This window comes from Dendropsophus ebraccatus, chromosome 5 (genome assembly GCF_027789765.1).
Source record: "Dendropsophus ebraccatus isolate aDenEbr1 chromosome 5, aDenEbr1.pat, whole genome shotgun sequence".
Taxonomy (NCBI): Eukaryota; Metazoa; Chordata; class Amphibia; order Anura; family Hylidae; genus Dendropsophus; species Dendropsophus ebraccatus.
This window is the reverse complement of record NC_091458.1, coordinates 18,777,468-18,795,130: the sequence shown is the minus strand read 5'-3', so window position 1 is coordinate 18,795,130 and position 17,663 is coordinate 18,777,468. Positions and strand designations below refer to the sequence as shown.

The following is a 17,663-nucleotide window of genomic DNA, read 5'->3' as shown; positions in this document are numbered from 1 at the left end:
GTTTTACGGGCGACCTGATCACGATGTACAAATATATGAATGGACAATACAGACATGTTTCTTGTGATCTTTTTACTCCTAGGCCTGTAATCATGACAAGGGGTCATCCTCTAAGTCTAGAGAAAACAGAACAGACTTGGATTCTTGGACGTCCAGGGCCGCCTCCATGTGTGCGCGGCGGCCACGCTCTGAATCGCCGCAGTCCCGGGTTCTGCTCGTAGCCCGGGACCATGGCTTTTAGCGGGCATGGTCCGTTCGCCGTGTCCGCTAATAAAGTAATCGGATGCAGCTTTCAAACTTATACTAGAAGTCCCCCAGGGGAAATAACCCTAACCCCAGGGGGAATAACCCTAACCCCAGGGGGGAATAACCCTAACCCCAGGGGGGCTTCTAGTATAAGTGTAAAAGAAAAAAAAAAGTGTTATGATCAATAAAAAATCCCCTCCCCAAATAAAAGTTAGAATCACCCCCCTTTTCCCAGGTTATAAATAAAAATAAATAAATAAATAAACATGTTTGCTATCGCCGCGTGCGTAATCGCCCGAACTATTAATTAATCACATTCCTGATCTCGCACGGTAAATGGCGTAAGCGCCAAAAAATCCCAAAGTGCAAAATTGTGCATTTTTGGTCGCATCAAATCCAGACAAAATTGTAATAAAAAGCGATCAAAAAGTCGCATATGCGCAATCAAGGTACCGATAGAAAGTAAACATCATGGCGCAAAAAATGACACCTCACACAGCCCCATAGACCAAAGGATATAAGCTCTATAAGCCTGGGAAGGGAGCGATTGTTAGGAACATATATTTGTTAACAATGGTTTGAATTTTTTACAGGCCATCAGATACAATAAAAGTTATACATGTTACATATCGTTGTAATCGTAACAACTTGAGGGACATATATAACAAGTCAGTTTTACCCCAGGGCAAATGGCGTAAAAACAAATACCCCCCAAATAAAAGAAATGCGTTTTTTTTTTTTTTTCAATTTCACCACACATTGAATTTTTTCCTGGTTTCGCAGTGTACTTTATAAAAAAAATTCAGCATGTCATTGCAAAGTACAATTAGTGGCGCAAAAAATAAGGGCTCATGTGGGTCTCTAGGTGAAAAAATGCAAGTGCTATGGCCTTTTATGCACAGGGAGGAAAAAACGAAACCGCAAAAATTGAAATTGGCCCGGTCCTCTAAGGGTTAATGTAAGAGCAGTGAGACTATGGAACCCTGGGCCCTGTTTTAGACATTGTAGGGGTCTTAGGGGTTGGACCTTGCATGATTTGACACTGTGGATCTTTGAAACTCCTTTAAGTACAACTATTACCATGCTAAGCTCCTCCCAGGTGTCAAACATGCTTGGCTTATACAGTATATAAATAACATTCTCCATGTATAAATAAATACTGAATCAGGGATCCAATCACGTCACTTGGATATTACTTTCTTCTCCATTCACATATATTATAGTAGGTAGAGATCCTCATCCTCCTGAATGTAACTTGTTATGCAGTTCCCCCGGGATTTAAGCACTGACACTACAGTATATAATGAATCATATTGCCATGATTATTTATTCTCCTGTTATAAAGCCATATGACCCGTGACCTCAGTCTATACATTAAACATTATTTTGAAAAATCCTCTGACCTCTCTGCCGTGCTGGGTCTGGGTGTATAAGAAACATTTAGAACATGCAGGCTCATTTGCATTTAAAACTAGGTAAGGTTAAAGGGGTACTCCAGTGAAAATCCTTTTTCTTTTCTTTCAAATGAACTGGTTTCAGAAAGTTATATAGATTTGTGATTTATTTCTATTAAAAAATTTCAACTCTTATCAGCTGCTGTATGCCCTGCAGGAAGTGGTGTATTCTTTTCAGTTTGACACACTGCTCTTTGCTGCCCCCTCTGTCCATGTCAGGAACTGTCCAGAGCAGGAGATGTGTTCTATGAGGACTTGCTGCTGCTCTGGACAGTTCCTGACATGGAAAGAGGTGGCAGCAGACTAGAAAGAATACACCACTTCCAGCAGGACATACAACAGCTGATAAGTACTGGAAGACTGGAGATTTTTAAATAGAAGTAAATTACAAATCTATACAACTTTCTGAAACCAGTTGATGTGATGTGATGTTTAGGCTTATTTATAAGGCAAGGCATGTACTAGAACCCAGGTCTCGATTTTTGAGATCTGGCTTTGAGGTATAGTCAAGATACCCTTAAAGAGTTCAGATTGTTATCGGACCTTATCCACATTGAAGTGAGCAGCTGACATAGACGTGATGTGCGCCGGGATCTTCATCACTAGTCTGCTGGGGAGTCCTCCTCTTACGTGGAATAATCTGGTGATAACGTTCACTTTTACTGTAGACTGTAAATACAGGTTTTCCGGATGGTCTACAGAACCCGTCTGGCCACTAGATGTCAGCAATATTGAAAGCTACAATGCTTCATTCTCTGTTTTTCAATGGAAAAGTAAAAGCAAATTTCTGTAAGAAGCCGACAAAGTGTTGTTACTCATAGCGCACTACAGATCAGAGGTGTATATAGAGGGTGCAAAGGTAAAAGTAGCACCCCGACCCTGCTGTCTGCCTCCCCTCAGGACATCAGTATTATAAATGGGACAAGGTCAGTGCAGGCGCCTCTTACAAATTCTGCATTGGGGCCTGGGTACTATAAGTTGCATCTCTGCTGTCTAACAATGGAGGTTAAAGAGGTACTCTGATGAAAACTGCTTTTTTTTTAAATCAGCTGGTGTCAGAAAGTTATATAGATTTGTAGATAGATTTACTTCTATTTAAAAATCTCAGATCTTCCAGTACTTATCAGCTGCTGTGTGTCCTGCAGGAAGTGGTGTATTCTTCCCAGTCTGACACACTGATCTCTGCTGCCACTTCTGTCCATGTCAGGAACTGTCCAGAGCAGTAGCAAATCCCCATAGAAAACCTCTCCTGCTCTGGACAGTTCCTGACATGGACAAAGGTGGCAGCAGAGAGCACTGTGTCAGACTGGAAAGAATACACCACTTCCTGCAGGACATACCACAGCTGATAGGTACTGAAAGGTTTGATATTTTAAATTGATGAATACATTTTGCTCATGTGTATTATGTCTTTTAGATACTTTTGTTAAAAAAAAAGGGGGCGTGTATTATTGAGAAATGGGCGTGGCTTATCTGCTTGGCTTGAGACTGGTCTAAGGGGAAAGCATGGGGAGGGGGGGATTTATTATTTGGACTTTTCCAGGCCACTTTTCTACGTTACATTTGGGGGGTGTTAGGTCAAAACCTGACAGTTTGCAAAAAAAAAGTTTTGCAAATGCATAAAAAATATGTCTAAAAAGTAAAATATAAAAAACACACACAAAAAACTTGATAAAAACATCTTAGTAAATCTCCTTTCACTGTCTATGAATTAGATTGGATAGTAAATCCACCATTCATCCAGCTCTCTGCAGTAATGAACGGCTGGAGTGACATCCCTCCATTATAATCATGAGAGGGGGAGGGGCAGATCAGTGCTCCATGGCGGTAGCCCCGCCCCCAGTGCACCAAATTCATTTAGGATTAACTACAGGAAAATAAAATAAACAGTATATTAACCTTCTGCAAATCCCATGCGTCTGGCTGGTGTCAGTGTTCTGGCCCCTTCTGATGATGCCATGTCAGATGCAACAATCACAAATTAACATGTGTTTTTTTTTTTTTTTTGGTAGAGACAGAAGTACAGGGACCACCTATTGGACAGAGTCAATGCACAGGAGCAGCAGGGGGTGAGTATTTCATATACAGATGTAGCCAGGGTTCCCCTTCCTCTTAAAGGGAACGTGTCACCACTTGTCTATTTCACTAAGTCCTTGCATTCTCTATGAAATAACAATCCTGGATTAGCTACTCTTATGGTTCTCCGATGGGCTGATCCTCTGTTATTCCTACTAGAAATCCATGACTTGGTGTTACTGTGTTACTTCTCCTTATGTACTGTGTACATAACGAGAAGCACTATTTGTGTATACATGAAAAGAAGCTTACTATTTGTGTGTCCATGAGAAGCACTATTTGTGTGTACATGAGGAGAAGCACTATGTGTGTGTACATGAGGAGATGTTCTATTTGAGTATACAGTACATGAGGAGAAGCACTATTTGTGTGTACATTAGGAGAAGCACTATTTGTGTGTACATGAGGTGAAGCACTTTTTGTGCATACATGAGGGAAAGCACTATTTGTATATACATGAGGAGAAACACTATTTGTGTGTACATGAGGAGGAGAAGAAGAAGAAGAAGAAGCAGCACTATTTGTATGTACAGGAGAAGAAGCACTATTTGTGTATACATGAGGAAAAGCACTATTTTTATGTACAGGAGAAGAAGCACTATTTGTGTGTACATGAGGAGAAGCTCACTATTTATGGGACTTTGAGGAGCAGCACTATTTTTATGTACAGGAGAAGAAGCACTATTTGTGTGTACATGAGGAGAAGCGCTATTTGTGTGTACATGAGGAGAAGCACTATTTGTGTGTACATGAGGAGAATCTCACTATTTGTCTGACTTTGTGGAGAAGCACTGCCCATCTCTAATTATCTCCAAAGAGAAGATCCTGCTCACCTAGGCCTCCATACACACCCTAAGAAGTGACAGCAGAAATGAGGACATTATTGAGAAATAATGAACCTGGAATAAATTAGCACTTGTTTATTCTCTATGCAACTTTTTTCTGTGTCACTGGCTGCTTTTCCTGTTTTAATTTACTCCCCTTCCCAATTCCCTTTTAGCCCTCGCATTGCCATAAACTTGTATGGGCAGCATATAACATGATCTCCCAGTTACCTACTAGCTACTAGATGTAAACACCATACAGAATTAAATAAACAGATTGAATATGAGGGAGGCTTAATATGAGAAAGAAGCATTTTTCTCTGATAAGATATATTACAGAACGAATATGAGGGAGGCGTATTATAAGAGAAGCATTTTTCTCTGATAAGATATATTATAAAATTTCTTTTATTCACTCGTCCTATTGATTTATGCAAAGTTTATTGAAATTATGTAAACCATTTGAATGTAATGTTTCACAGTGACTTGCTGATGAGATGATCGAGACTTCTCCCATGTCCCTTGAAGTGTCAGGATTGATACACAGAGTAGTGAATTTTTCACAGCCTCCATCTCTGGATCCATCAAACGGAAACTTTTTTCCCAAATGTTCTTTAATTTTCCTGCAACTTCTGCTCTCCCCTCCTTCCTTAGTTGTCGTTGTAATGAGACGTGATTCATCCATCCTGACGTTTTTTAATAAATTTATTTTTAATGCCTTTTTAGAATTTCATAAATCTCGACTATTTCCAAAGAATTCTGTTTTCTTTGCATCCTTAACAAACAACATGAAACAATTTTCTATTGGAACATGATCTATAAATATACACACTCCATCACTGTCTGCCAAGAGGATCCTGGTTAGAATTGAGATGACTTCAATGTGCTGCTCGCAGGAGGACTTCACAGCGCTTGTCACTAGCAGTCAGGTAATAAACTTTTACTTTCTGCCAGGTTTCCATCTTGTTATTTTTCTACTAAGCCCACAAATGCAATATATATATATATATATATATATATATATATATATATATATATATATATATATTTATTTCAATTAAAGGGGTACTCCGGGGGTGCAATGTTTTTAAACCAACTGGTGCCAGAAAGTAATACAGATTTGTAAATTGTTTCTATTTAAAAATCTCCAGTCTTCCAGTACTTATCATCTACTGTATGCCCTGCAGGAAGTGGTGTATTCTTTCCAGTCTGACACAGTGCTCTCTGCTGCCACCTCTGTCCGTGTCAGGAACTATCCAGAGTAGTAGCAAATCCCATAGAAAACCTCTTCTGTTCCGGACAGTTCCTGACATGGACAGAGGTGGCAGCAGGGAGCACAAATACAATTGTTGTCTCTGGAGTACCCATTTAAAGAGGGTTTCCTTTAACCCCTAGACGACCCTGGACGTAGGGTTACGTCATGGAAGTCTGTCCCCAGACGACCCATGACGTAACCTTACGTCCTGGGTGTTTCTCCCGCTATGAAGCGTGCTCCGGAGCGGAGCGCGCTTCATAGCAGGTGGGGGCCGGCTGCAAACAGCAGCCGGGACCTCACCGGTAATGACACGCTGCAGTGATCGCGCTGCCGCGTGTCATTAACCCCTTAAACCGCGGCAACCGCGGCGTTTAAGTGTAAGTGACAGGGGGAGTCCCCTGTCACTTACCGATCGGGACCCCCGCAGTGTGACTGTGGGGGTCCCGATCGTTGAAACGGGCCACCGGAGGTCTCTCACCTGCCTCCCTGCGGTCCGATCGGCGATTTGCTACACTAAGCCTGCACAGGCAGGCTCAATGAGCAGATCGCCGATAACACTGATCAATGCTATGCCTATGGCATAGCAATCATCAGTGTATAAATCAAAGTAGTGAATGTAGAAGTCCCCCAAAGGGACTTCAAATGTGTAAAAAAAAAAAAAAAGTTCAAAACACTATTACACTACCCCAAAACCCCTCCCCCAATAAAAGTCTAAATCACCCCCCTTTCCCATTATATAAATAAAACATATAAAAATAAATAAATAGATAAACATATAATATACCGTAGCGTGCGTAATTGTCCGATCTATTAAAATATAACAAGCGTCATTGTGATCGGTGAACGGCGTATACGAAAAGAGGGGAAAAATTGCGCAGATTACCGATTTTATGTTACATTATATATTAAAAAAAATCTATTAAAAGTGATCAAAACGTCCGATCTTCACAAATATGGTATTAATAAAAACTAGAGATCATGGCGGAAAAAATTACACCCCATACAGCCCCGTAGGTGAAAAAATAAAACCGTTATAAGCGTCACAATAGGCCCATTTTATTAATATTTAATTGCCAAAAAAAAGGATTTCATAAAAAAAATATATAACATTAGAGAATCTGTGTAACCTGCATGTGGTTGTGTTCAGACTGACCTATAGAATAATAGTATCATGTCGCTGTTACCATATAGTGCATTACGTAGACACAGGAACCCCCCAAACGTTACCATATTGCATTCTTTTTTACGATTTCACCAATTTATATCTTCATAAATAATATATTTGGATTCCATCATACATGTTATGGTAAAATGAAAGACGCCATTACACAGTACAACTATTCCTGTAACAAATAAGCACTTACATGGCTTGTAGATAGAAAACTGAGAGTGCTAGAGCTCTTAGAAGGGGAGGAGGGAAAAACGGAAACACTAAGATCAAAATTTGCGTGGTCCACTGGGTCATTTTGGGCCTGGTCCTCAAAGGGTTAAAAGACACTTATTTACTTTATGCAGGATAGATGATGAGCATCTGATTGGTTGCAGTTTTATGCCACCCATAGAGGCCTTATGCCACCCATCTTCATCTGAATAAAGAGGCACTCGGACATGTTTGCTACCCTTTTCTACTCTATATACTGGACAAAAAAAATAAAGATAGATGAATTCCAGTGGTACCAGGATAATTGCAACCCTCATGTTCATGTATCATGCTGCCTCATCCTAGAAGAGTGAGTGACAGGGCGGGGAGCTAATGGCTCCTCACCCGGTCAAACACATTTAACTGTATGCTCTACTGATTAGGAGCACATACAGTTAAAGAGCCAGGAACAGCAACCTGGGGCACTTACCTAGGCGCTTATGCTGGTGCGCTCTGCAAGCATAAAATCCAGTATTCCAGACAGGTTATGGATGTCCACTTGGTGCTTTCCAGAATCGATGATGCTCCTATAGGGTTTTATGGGACATCCGTGCCAGAATTCTGGATATGTCTTATAATGTTCAGAATCTCTTTTCCGGCATGCACACCCTTTGGGAAAAATGCCTATGGGTCAGGAAATTTTCCTGACTTGTGCATGGGGCATTAGGCTGGGGCAAATGAGTGATATCTGATCATGTGACCAAAGAAACACCAACAATGTTTTGCTACTCGATCAAAGATCATTGCATCTCGTGTACGTGAATGGGGTTGTGCTGCTACCCATAAATGCTTGGAATCCATCTCAGGTGGACTTCTTGTAACTGCAAGGTCTCGGCAACTTGTGGGTCGGAACACGACCCTATTCACTTACATGAGCTGCAATAATGTGCAATCACACAGCATTAAATGTTCTTATTCTGCATTTTAACCCCTAGACGACCCTGGAAATACACGTACGTCATGGATGTCTGTCACCGGGCGACCACGGACGTAAATGTACTGTACGTTATGGGTCTCTAAGTAACTATGAAGAGCGCTCCGGAACGGAGAGTGTCTCATAGCAGGTGGGGCCCTCACTGTTAATGACAGACTGCACCGATCACGCTGCAGCCTGTCATTAACCCTTAGGCAATGTTCACACTACGTAAGAGAACGGCCGTTCCGCGCCCGTATCAGAACTCTCAGCACACAATGAAGCAAGCTGCCGGGGCCGCTCGCTTCATTGTGTGAACTGACATGTCAGTTCTTTGCGGTGCCGCATAGGATCCCGACCGGAGTGTGTATGATGTGTATGCGCTCTGGCCGGGATCCTATATAAGAATAGGCAGTGTTCCACCCGGTACAAAGTACGGCCGTTGTTCCGATGGCAACAACGCCCGTACTTTTACGTAGTGTGAACATAGCCTAATAAAGTGTAAGTGACAGGAGCAACTCGGGACGCCTGCAGTGTGATTGCGGGGTCCCGATCGCTTTCACGGACTGCTGGAGGTCTCTAACCTTCCTCTGTGCGGTCCGATAAGTGCTCCGCTGATTGAGTCTGCCACAGGCAGGCTCAATAAGCAGAACACTAATAACACTGATCAATGCTATGCCTATGGCATAGCAATGATCAGTGTATACAATCTAATGATTGCATGTAAAAGTCTCCCAAGGGGACTAAAAATGTGTAAAAAATAGGATTTTTCTTTTTTAAATACCCCAAAGCCCCTCCCCCAATAAATATTAAAATCACCCCCCTATCCCATTATATAAATAAAATATATAAAAATAATTAAATAAACATATTTTATAACGTAGCCTGCGTAATCCTCACCACGAGCGGTGTAAACGAAAAGGGGGAAAAAAGAACCAGGATTACAGATTATTTGTTATTTTATTTATAAAAAAAAAAACCCTAATAAACTGATCAAAAATCTACATAAATATGGTATTAATTAAAACTAGAGATCATGGCGCAAAAAAAAATGACACCCCATACAGCCCCAAAGGTAAAAAACTAAAACAGTTATAAGAGTCACAATAGGCCCATTTTATTAATAATTAATTGCAAAAAAAAAAAAAAAAAGGATTTCATAAAATTTTTTTTTATAACATTAGAGAATCTGTGTAACCTGCATATGGTTGTGTTCGGACTGACCTATAGAATAATTGTATCATGTCGCTATTTCCATATAGTACATTATGTAGACACAGGAACCCCCCAAACGTTACCATATTGCAATCTTTTTTACGATTTCACCTATTTATATCTTCATAAATAATATATTTGGATTCCATCATACATGTTATGGTAAAATGAATGACGCCATTACACAGTACAACTATTCCTGTAACAAACAAGCACTTACATGGCCTTGTAGATAGAAAACTGAGAGTGCTAGAGCTCTTAGAAGGGGGGAGGGAAAAAATGAAAGTGCAAAAAATGAAAATTGGCGCCGTCCACTGGGTCATTTGGGGCTTGGTTCTCAAAGGGTTAATCTTCAGTAACAAAAACGGAAACAATGTCACGGCTGCACATATATACGGTTATACGGTCAGATATAAGGTTCGGCCTCATTGCAGTTGAAACGTGTTTATATTCAAGTTCAAACACATAAAGAAATCTTCCCGATATAAAACATGAAATTCTTACAGTGCCACCTTGTGGTAGATATGTATAGGCCTGATGCCATCCCAGAATCCTGCACAATGATACCGGCTTGTATTGCTCTTTTATTATTACTGTATGTGGGAAATGACCCAACACAAAGACACCATCTATATAGGATTCTATAGCTGAGAGTAATATATGGATATGCTGTGTGTGCAGTGATAACTGTGTTAAAGGGATTGTATTCTTTGAAACTTATAAAATCTCATAGGTTAGAAAGATTCTTAAAAACCAAAGCCCTATCCTGATTGCTGAGGAGTTTACTGATAAATGTGAATAACACAGAGGATCCATATACAATAGAATTGAAAAAAAAAAACATATTTTTTTTTCCAAACTAAAATAAAAACTGCGGAACATATAGAGAACAAGTGAGCTTTTCTTGTGGTCAAGACCCCCTATATGTCATGTATATGGGAGATTAATGAGACACTTACATGATCTTTGGTCCATACAATGTGCAATAACCTCAAACCCCTCCCCCACACACATTCCTGCTTCTCTGCAGCTTGTGTGATTTTCCTTTTCTGTTTTTATTCTTTATCTATTTAGTCATTGCTGTAAATGTAAAATGATAGCTAGCTAGATGATAGATAGATAGATAGATAGATAGATAGGTGGTGTCCCACTATTGAGTGCCTTATGCACCTGTCACAAAGTTCTCTCTCAGGTTAAAATGGTGATGAGGCATTCTAAAGTTTCACCACTAGGTGTCAGTGTTTTCTATGTGCTTATGTATTTCTATGTACAGCTGCACAAAGTTATAGGCTAATGTTTGTTATATCATGTGTTTGTTGCTGACCAGTAGGAGGTGCTTTTTCTTTTTTCTGCCAATCTGTACTCTCTACTCACTTACTCCATGTAGGAGGAATTAGTTAGCTTAGTGTGGGAGGAAGTTAGTTGAGTGCAGTCTAGTCTAGACACAGGATTGTATAGATGCAGCAAGAGACAACCAGTTCTTTTACTACTACTCTTTTATCTAATATGCAGTGTTAAGCACTTTAAAGGAAGAGGTCACCCCAGGAAAACCCTGACCTAAGCAGAAAATACGTCTAAAAAGAGCAGGGCAGTATCCTTAACCAAAGAGGAACTAGCCTCAATAGGACAAAGCAGCCAGTACTGAGGGCCTATGTATCCTATCGTGCAGTGCAGGTAACTGGGACATCCCAGACACTTAGCTACACCCAGATAACCATGGCTGGGGCTCGTATTACCCTACTGGGACGATACCAGGGGGCAGAAGGTGGTCAATACACAAATACAAGTAAACTTCTCACTACAAAGATATCTTCAGGTTGCTACAAGGGTTGGGGCTCCTCTGGCCAACTCCTCTCATCTACCCTACTCTACTGTACCCTACAAGCACCACTACAACTACCTCTCTTACTTTTTCTCAAGCACAAAAGGTTAAGCACTAAAGTCTGTGTAGAGTTATCTATTTTGTGAAATGTGTACTGTTGCCCTGAGAAGCCTTACAGTAAAGCTGTTTTATTTTTATACTATCGGGACTCTGTCATCTTCTATATGCACCAGCACCTATACACACAGCACTGTACATCTTGGATCATTTTTCCCCTTTCTGTGGGTGGCGGTACCGACAGTCCGGGTGGGCCAGTTGTCACTCAGGATTGTGGTAACAAGAGCCCAAGGGACCTGCAACAACCTGGCAGGTCACCGACCATTTGGGGATCACTGCCAGCCACACAAACACCTTATTTTGAGAAAGGGAGCCTGCATGTTCCCGAATCGCGTAAATACTAGTGCTATTTTATAAATAAATCTCATTTTTTATTCTATTTGGCAATCTCTGGATGGTTCCTTCTGGGCAGCGCTGAGCAAAGTACTTTTTGTTTTTCTTTTTACTTTTATTTAAGCCACACAAACAATCAGGTACGAACATCACACCTGTGGACAAGCTGGACAAGCACTAGCGTCACGACAATAATACTACTGGCCGAGTACCACAGATAGATAGATAGATAGATAGAATATAAATGGGTGGATACTGACATCTAAGGGCCTCTCTATGCAATCTAATAGGCTACTTTTAAGGTGGCAGTGGTCTGTTGCACCTCATTGGTCTCTGTGTAGTTGCACATACTGTATTATATAGCTGCTATGTCTTCTGCTGAGGTCAGGCCTGGAGTCTGGAAAGGCCCAGAAGACCCGCACCATTACAGAAGCACCACAGTCAGGGGTCCTGTTGCAGATTTTGGCCTAGGAGCTATTCTCTTTTTCTTCTTCCATATAACAAGCAATACCTCCTTAAGCTGAGCTCATTGTTTCCTTACCTGTGTAATTCCCCCAGCATCTCTCCTTTATAAAACGCTGAAGCTTTCCCCGACAATACTCTATAAATAATATTCTCTATGTAAGGAGTTTACAAGAAATACGTATAATTACTTCTTTACTGCAGGCTCCGAATTGAAATCTATCTCAGCCATGACAGAGATGGATAAAGCAATGAAATATTTTTTCTTTTAAAAAATGTGTCAAATGTGGCTGATTTAGAAAAATGAGCGGAGCGGATGAGCAAACATTGCGTTTACCTTGTTACAATCTCGGTGTATAAAGAATGGAAACATTCAGGTTCTTCTAAAAAGTTATTTTGTCAGAGCATTGTAATTGTCTGCACTTCCACATGTGCCCTGAATAGAAATGATGGGATTAGAAACACGATGGGTAAGGAAGGACTTCAACATGTCCTCCTCGTAGGAAAGAATATACTCGAATTCCAGCTGGTCTGTAGAGTTAGCCACAAGAGATGAGCGAACCTCGGGCATGCTCGAGTCCATCCGAACCCGATCGTTCGGCATTTGATTAGTGGTGGCTGCTGAAGTTGGATAAAGCCCTAAGGCTATGTGGAAAGCATGGATATAGTCATTGGCTGTATCCATGTTTTCCAGACAACCTTAGAGCTTTATCCAACTTCAGCAGCCCCAGCTAATCAAATGCCGAACGATCGGGTTCGGATGGACTCCAACATGCTCGAGGTTCGCTTTTTTTTTTTGGGGGGGGGGGGGGGCTTTAAGAATATAATACATGGTTAGGCACGGTAATAAGGATACTGCTGGCCCCTGCCTGATACTAAGCTACTGACATAGTGCACATACTGTATGTTATATATTGATATGTCTATGTTTGCATGTGGTCACCTTATGTTTGTTAAATATAAGGGGGTGGTTTGTGCAAAGTGGTTGTGCCACATGGAGGCAGGGGGGTTCTGACCTTGTATGCCATGCTGCTGGATTGTGTAGTTCAAAGTGTAGATGGAAGGCATTGCACCAGGATGTAAGGGGGAGGTTTTAGTGCCGCTGACTGAATGAGATGGACAGTAATAGATACAGGACTACCACTGAGCTTGTGAGTCATTTAGCTACTGGAACAACCAAGCCAAATTCCTACTGCTCAACTTCTCCTGTGGACTGGCCTATCTAGTCTCCTCTCACCTTGTAGACCTGGACATGTGAAACCACATAAAAAAAGGCCCAACAGTGCCCCCTACTGGCAGGAATGCTAACCCCGCCAGTGATCAGGAGTAATGTGTAGTGTGAAGTGTTTGTCTTGTCTGCAGCACCACCACTGGGGAAGTGAAGTATTGCATTGTGCCCCTGAAATTAAAGGGGTTTTGCCACCAAGTTCACTCTATAAGGAATAAGTGTTTGACTGCTGGGACTCCCTGCAATCTTAAGAATGGGACTTCCTTAGCTTCCATCTGAATGGAGAAGCAGGGCACATGCTTCACTGGTACCCCATTTTTGACATTCTCCTAGACAATGAATGGAGCAGCAGTTAGGCGTGCACGCTTTGGGAATCTGTTCATGAGATTCTCTTGCTTGGACTTTTCCCATATCCACAAGCTTTAAAACAAGCTGGGAGAAGCACTCGGTTAGGCACTTCCCTCCCTGGCTCACTGCCGTTTCCATCTTGATAAGAATGATGAGCACCATGGGCCCATAATGGAGCTTGTCTCATACAGATCCCAGCGGACCTGGGAGTAATGTTCGTAACCATGAAATCCAGAAAAGATTCTAGAGAAATGTCAGATGTCAGAATCAGTGTGCGGCTATGAGCCCTGATAATGAGCTCGCAGATAATGTTCTGATGTTATTAGGCTGCGCAGCAGGTGACACTTCATCATCCTGTGACACTCAAGTGTGTACTCACCCTGACACCTCCCCCTGACCCATACACACTCATCAGTGAGGAATCAGCTATAGCATTAGCACCTACACCCCAGATGGGGAGCGCTGATTACAGATGACAATGGTAATGCAGATACAGGATCTATCATTATCGTCTTACACAAACCTCCATTCTCCTATAATTCTTCTCAGACATTTCAGGGAAGCAGATGGATTGCACCTTTTTTGTAATTTAAAGTGAAAACCAGAGAATAAGCTGAAAACTTCATTTATGTCAGGATCAGCAGAGATTCTTGGGTTGAAGGGAAGTTTAACTAGTCATTTCAACAAATTTCGCATAGATCAATAGTAGATGTGAATATAAGAATCTTTGTACTATATCTTCCTTCTCCGGTGATCAAGCATCATCCATCTTCCCCTCTTCATGCTAATCCCTATTAGGTATCTGTCTCCAGTAGGAAGATGAGTATCACTAGTAATTTCCTGCCCACCAGTAGGTAGATAGGTGCCTCAGCAGGTATAGGCCCCCAGTAGGTAGATAGGTGCCTCAGCAGGTATAGGCCCCCAGTAGGTAGATAGGTGCCTCAGCAGGTATAGGCCCCCAGTAGGTAGATAGGTGCCTCAGCAGGTATAGGCCCCCAGTAGGTAGATAGGTGCCTCAGCAGGTATAGGCCCCCAGTAGGTAGGTGCCTCAGTAGGTATAGGCCCCCAGTAGGTTGATAGGTGCCTCAGCAGGTATAGGCCCCCAGTAGGTAGATAGGTGCCTCAGCAGGTATAGGCCCCCAGTGGGTAGATAGGTGCCTCAGCTGGTATAGGCCCCCAGTAGGTAGATGCTTGCCTCAGTAGGTATAGGCCCCCAGTAGGTAGTCAGGTGCCTCAGCAGGTATAGGCCCCCAGTAGGTAGATGCCTCAGTAGGTATAGGCCCCCAGTAGGTAGATGCCTCAGTAGGTATAGGCCCCCAGTAGGTAGATAGGTGCCTCAGCAGGGATAGGCTCCCAGTAGGTAGATAGGTGCCTCAGTAGGTATAGGCCCCCAGTAGGTAGATAGGTGCCTCAGCAGGTATGGGCTCCGAGTAGGTAGACAGGTGTCTCAGCAGGTATAGGCTCCCAGGAGGTAGGTGCCTCAGTAGGTGTAGGCCCCTACTAGGTAGATAGGTGCCTCAGCAGGTATAGGCCCCCAGTAGGTAGATAGGTGTCTCAGCAGGTATAGGCTCCCAGTAGGTATAGGCCCCCAGTAGGTAGGTGCCTCAGTAGGTATAGGCCCCCACTAGGTTGATAGGTGCCTCAGCAGGCATAGGCTTCAGTAGGTAGATAGGTATCTCAGCAGGTATAGGCCCCCAGTAGTTGAATAGGTGCCTCAGCAGGTATAGGCCCCCAGTAGGTATAGGCCCCCAGTAGGTAGGTGCCTCAGCAGGTATAGGCCCCCACTAGGTGAATAGGTGCCTCAGCAGGTATAGGCTCCCAGTAGGTAGATAGGTGCCTCAGCAGGTATAGGCCTCCATTAGGTAGATAGGTGCCTCAGCAGGCATAGGCTCCCAGTAGGTAGATAGGTGCCTCAGTAGGTATAGGCCTCCACTAGGTAGATAGGTGTCTCAGCAGGTATAGGCTCCCAGTAGGTATAGGCCCCCAGTAGATAGGTGCCTCAGCAGGTATAGGCCCCCAGTAGATAGGTGCCTCAGCAGGTATATTGCCACAGTAGGTAGATGGGTGCTTCTTCTAGTAGAAATATATGTACACTCGATAGTAATATATCTCTGACTAGGTAGACAGGTAACCCCAGTATGCAGTTGCTCCCCTGTAGGTATAAAGGTGCCCACCAGTAGAGAAATACTCCTATTTTCCCTCCTTTAGGTAGCCAGATGCCGCTATATGTAGTAGGTGCCCCAAGTATATGTAGCTGCTGCCCCCCCCCCAGGTAGTTGCCCCATTGTAGGTAATCAAACACCCCTCCTATAGGTAGATAGTTGCCCACTCTAGTACATAGTACATATTGCCTCCTGTGGGTACATGCCCCTCAGGAGGTAGTTTCAACCCTTCAGCAAAAAGAATTCATAAATAAAATAACAGTACATACTTACCTCCTCTCTGCTCCCTCGCCGGCAGGCCCATCACTCCCCCAATATACACAATAAGTGAAGTCATCATGTTGCTTCTGAAGCAGAGGAGGGGATAGGGGGTGATGTGCTTCTCCCAGCTTCCTGCAGACCACAGACGCAATGCAGCCAGCAGCCTACAGCGTAAGAGATAGGGTGGGGGGCTATAAGGTCCACATTACATCAGCTTTCTCAATTGATGCTACTTAGCACATTGGTCCATGTTGATAGCATGGAGATCCATATTGGGTAGGCAATGATGCCCTAGGCAGGTGCCTACCCTGCCCACCCCTTGTCCTGTCACTGTGTATAAACTGTAACCAAAAACACATTGATGCCACTCCCAGGAGTAACATAGTAACAATGTAACCCAGATGATCTTCTACAGAACTTGTATCAGTTAACATCATTTTCATATCAACTGGTGTCAGAAAGTTATATAGATTTGTAAATTACTTTTATTAAAAAAAAAAAAAAAAAACTCCAGTTTTCCAATACTTATCAGCTGCTGTATGCCCTACAGGAAGTAATGTATTCTTTCCAGTCTGACACAGTGCTCTCTGCTGCCACCTCTGTCCATGTCAGGAACTGTCCAGAGCAGGAAAGGTTTTCTATGGGAATTTGCTACTGATCTGAACAGTTCTTGACATGGACAGAGGTGGCAGTAGAGAGCACTGTGTCAGACTGGACAAAATACACCACTTCCTACAGGACATACAGCAACTGATAAGTACTGGAAGACTGGAGATTTTTAAATAGATGTAATTTACAAATCTATAGAATTTTCTGACACCATTATGGAGTTCCCCTTTAACAATAAAAAGACTCATGACAAGTCATCACATGTTTGATTGCAGTTACACAACAAGCTATTAGATTTGGTGTCGGAAACTGGGTGTTATAAATTTAGATAAATGATAAATTTGATAGATTTGTATAAATCGATGAAAACCGATAAAATCTGCTTGTTGCCTCTTTATCCAACATTAAATATTGATGATTTCCAACATGTAAAAGAGAAGAAATCAGCTGAAGAGCGAATCCTTCTCCCATCGCTGTATGCAGAGAAGCATCCTCGGCCGGGCGGGCGGCATCTCACGGCCGCAGCCGTCACATCCAGCACATGTGCTACAACCTGACCTCTAGTGGCCGATCATTGTCTACATTATGCTGTTTACTACGCTTGAAAAATCTTCGGCTCTCGACATCTGTTAGAGGCGACGTCTGTAAATATCGACTGGTGGCCAGGCCGTAAATAGTCGGTGATTTATAGACGTTTGATATCGGGAATATTATGACGAATTATTGTCAGCGTTACTACTGTATAGAGGAGAATTCTGCGTCGCTCTCCTGTATCCGGGACAGTCGGCTCCTACATTATGCAAGATTTCTATCGCTCGGATGTTATGTACTATGCAGAGCTTTCAATCCTGTGGAAAGATAAAAAAAAACAGAAAACCTAGCGCTATGGGCAGGAATGGCGCGTTCCAACATGTAGAT

General features: G+C 42.5%; 1 long non-coding RNA gene across 1 annotated transcript in view; it reads left to right on the top strand.

Moving 5' to 3' along the window:
- Window positions 1-5,285, top strand: part of LOC138793409 (uncharacterized) — a 33,704-nt gene extending 28,419 nt beyond the window's left edge. The window contains exons 2-3 of the long non-coding RNA XR_011363256.1: window positions 3,713-3,769; window positions 5,083-5,285. This is a non-coding gene — a long non-coding RNA (uncharacterized lncRNA). The remainder of the gene's footprint in view (window positions 1-3,712; window positions 3,770-5,082) is intronic.
- Window positions 5,286-17,663: the final 12,378 nt, after the last annotated feature.